Source organism: Bison bison, unplaced genomic scaffold, assembly GCF_000754665.1.
Source record: "Bison bison bison isolate TAMUID 2011002044 unplaced genomic scaffold, Bison_UMD1.0 scf7180017864101, whole genome shotgun sequence".
NCBI classification, from domain to species: Eukaryota; Metazoa; Chordata; class Mammalia; order Artiodactyla; family Bovidae; genus Bison; species Bison bison.
The window spans coordinates 3,084,425-3,087,740 of record NW_011494673.1 but is presented as its reverse complement, the minus strand read 5'-3'; the positions used below and the strand labels follow the sequence as shown (position 1 = coordinate 3,087,740).

Below are 3,316 nucleotides of genomic sequence, written 5' to 3'. Positions count from 1 at the left end.
AGATATTTGGGGAATAGAAAAACAAATTGTTTTATATTCATACAATGGACTAATACTCTGTGATATAAAGGAATGAATTATTAATACAAGCAACAATATAGGTAAACCTCAAAATAATTATGTCAAGTGAAAGAAGCACACTAAAAATAACACAAATTCTAGAAAATGTAACTAATCTGTAGTTTGATCAGTGGTTGCCTGTGAGTAAGTAGGTAGAGAGAGAGACAGGTAGGAGGGAGAAATTAAAAAGGGGCACAAGGAAACTTTGGGGAATGATGCTCACTGTCTTGTGTTGATAGTTTCATAGATAGATACACATTAGACCTCATGAAATTATACCTTTCATGCATGTGCAGTTCAATGTTTGTAAGTTATATTTCAATAAACCTTTTTGGAGAAAAAACAAACCTTTAAGTTCTTTGCATCCCATTTAAAGCAAAAGCCAAAGCCCTTACAGCAGTAAAGCTACATAGCTGGCTGACTTCTATTCATAGTGTTATCTCCCCAGCTCCCAGAAGAGTGCTTGGAGCAGTGAAAGAGTTAAATAAGTATTTGTTGAATGACTGCCTAGGGCCCCAGTTAATCAATTAGTCGTTTGGCAATTATGGTTAAGAACAAGGTGAGAAAAAAAAAAAAAAGAACAAGGTGGATTTCCTTGAATGATTAAACATGCAGGTACCACGTGACCTCGCAATTCCATTTCTAAGTACAGTCTCAAGAGAAATGTAAATATCTGTTCTTAATAAAAAGGTAGAAACAACCCAAATGTCCAACTGATGAATTAGTAAATAATAGATAATATATCCATACAATGGAATGTTATTTGGCCATAAAAAGGAACCACATACCACAACATAGATGAGCCTTGAAAACATACTATGAAGCCAGTCACATATTATATGATTCCAGTTACATGAAATGTCCAGATTGGGCAAGTCTATAGAGACAGGAAGAAGAGTTGCTGCTTGGGGTGCTGACATGGTGATGTGAGGGGAGCGATAGCTAAGGGATACAGGGTTTCTTTTGAGGGTGTTGAAAATGTTCTAAAATTGTGGTGATAGCTGTATATATCTGTGGATAAACTAAAACCATTGAATTATACACATAAATGGATGAGCTGTATGGTGTGTAGATTATATCTCAATAAAGCTGTTTAAAAATAAAGAGCATGGGGAGTTCCCTGGTGGTCCAGTGGTTAAGACTCTGAGCTTCCACTGCAGGGGGCCCAGGTTCAATCCCTGGACAGGGAACTGAGATCCTGTATACTGTGAGGTGTGGCCAAAAAATAAATAAAGTAGTTTAAAAAATAAAAATAAAGAGCATGGTGGTGGGTCAGGGGAAGGCACAGCTCTTGCTAAGATTTTGAGTGGAGAACAGTAATCCCTTGTTACAGTCCATTCACGGGGTCTCCAGCTCACATGCCCTCTCCTGGCACTGCCACCCACAGTTAATGAATCAATCAAGAGTAATTCCATTTTTGAACAATGCGTGCCTGCTGCGGGGGAGAGCACTTCACTTGTCCTGCCTGGAGAGATGCAGATGGTTTGAAAGATGGGAGCCTGAGAATACCTCCCAGGGCATGAGGAAGCCATGTGGCACAAAATTCTCAAGGGGTGCAGTCCCATCAAATGCCCACTGAGAATGGACATGGTCCAATGTGTCCAGCAGAGAAGGGGTTAAGGGCTCAGAGAGGACTCTGGGTTTGCTGAGGTCACCCTGAGGGTGAGCTCTGACTGGAGGAAAGGCCCTTTCTCTCGGGACAAGCAAATGAGAGCAGGTGGCTGACAGCCCCACAGCCCACCACTGGGGTTCTTACAGCTGCCTTGAGCTGCCTGAGCCACATGGCATCCCCCAGTTGCCTCACAATGATAATACCTTCTATTTATACCAAACACCTCTCCTCCCAGGAGAGTGCTGTGTTTTCCCAACATCGATTCAGTAAGCCAGCCAGACAGAATTGAATTAAAATTCACAGCAACCACTCACATCAAGCCTCCCCCCTTGCTCCTGCCCGTTCCCTCCTTCAGACACTGCAGTGACTCTCACAGCAAAAATAGAGAAGAACATTGGCCTTCTACACACCCACTCCCCTTCAGGGTCTTCCACCCCCAGCCTGTTCCAGATTTGGGGGGATGGGGGATTTGTGACATCCCAGGGCACTTCTCTCCTAGGAGAAATACAATGCAGAAGAGAGGGGTCTTCAAGTGTAACGTCCTCCCCTTTCTGTAAACATTTAAACCTTTAAAACTCAAAGATGACAACTCCTGATAACCAGAGATCAGGCACAAAAGCGAGATGTTTCTCAGGTGGCACTGGAGCCTCTTCCACGTCTTAACTGTCATCACAGAGAAAGCTATCTCTAAGCTATCACAGAGAAAGTCTATCTCACCCAGGCAAAGCTGTGACACCGACTCCTTGTTGGCTTGATCAAAAGGGTCTCCACTGGGCAGAGACCCCTGGCTCACTGGAGAAATGAGAAGGAAGGGGCTGATGGGTGGGGTCTGCCAGCCCTTTCCCTTTAGTACAGATCCAATTGGCCCTGCCAGTCCCTATCCCTGGCCTGAGGGACTGCAAGCAGAGAGGAAGTAGTCTGCACTGGTCCGATTGGAATGATGGATGGATGTCTCCCCAAATCCCCTGCCATCACCACCCTGCTCCCCCCTCAACAGCCTCACCCTCTCTGTGCCTCTATTGTGCTCTGCTGCATGGCAGAGGGCCAGGAGCCAGGGGAATAAGGATAAGGGGTCTCCAGCTCACATGCTCTCTCCTGGCACTGCCACACACAGCTAATGAATCAATTAAGAGTGATTCCATTTTTAAACAATGCGTGCCTGGTGTGGGGAAAAGCACTTCACCTGCCCTGCCTGGAGAGATGCAGATGGTTTGAGAGACGGAAGCCTGAGAACACCTCCCAGGGCATGAGGAAGCCATGTGGCACAAAATCCTCATGGACTACAGTCCTAGAGAGCCTGGGATCTCAGGGTGGGGAACACCTAGTGGTCATTTTGTCATCCCGTGGCCAACCCCAGCCCTCACCCATCACCTGCATCCCACTGCCAACATCAGCAGCATTGAGCAGAAGCCCAGTGCTGGTCTCCTTCACCAAGGCCTTGCCCACCTTCTCTTCCCTTCATTACCAAGGCCTCTTGGGGCTACCTGTCATGAAGAACCCTTATCCCATCTGTAACCTCAGTAACCTCTGCTCCTTGAGAGGAAGTAATCTGGGAGCTTCCTGGGTGAAATTGAAACTGACCCTCATACACAGAAGGCAAGGAGAAATCCAAGGAAAAGGCAGACTACTTCAGACTGATGGGTG

At 45.8% G+C, this 3,316-nt stretch overlaps 1 non-coding gene across 1 annotated transcript; it reads left to right on the top strand.

The window, feature by feature from the left end:
- Positions 1 to 1,177: 1,177 nt before the first annotated feature.
- TRNAG-UCC lies at positions 1,178 to 1,250 on the top strand. Its single transcript has one exon. It is a non-coding gene; the product is annotated as a tRNA-Gly (tRNA).
- The last annotated feature ends 2,066 nt before the right edge of the window (positions 1,251 to 3,316 follow it).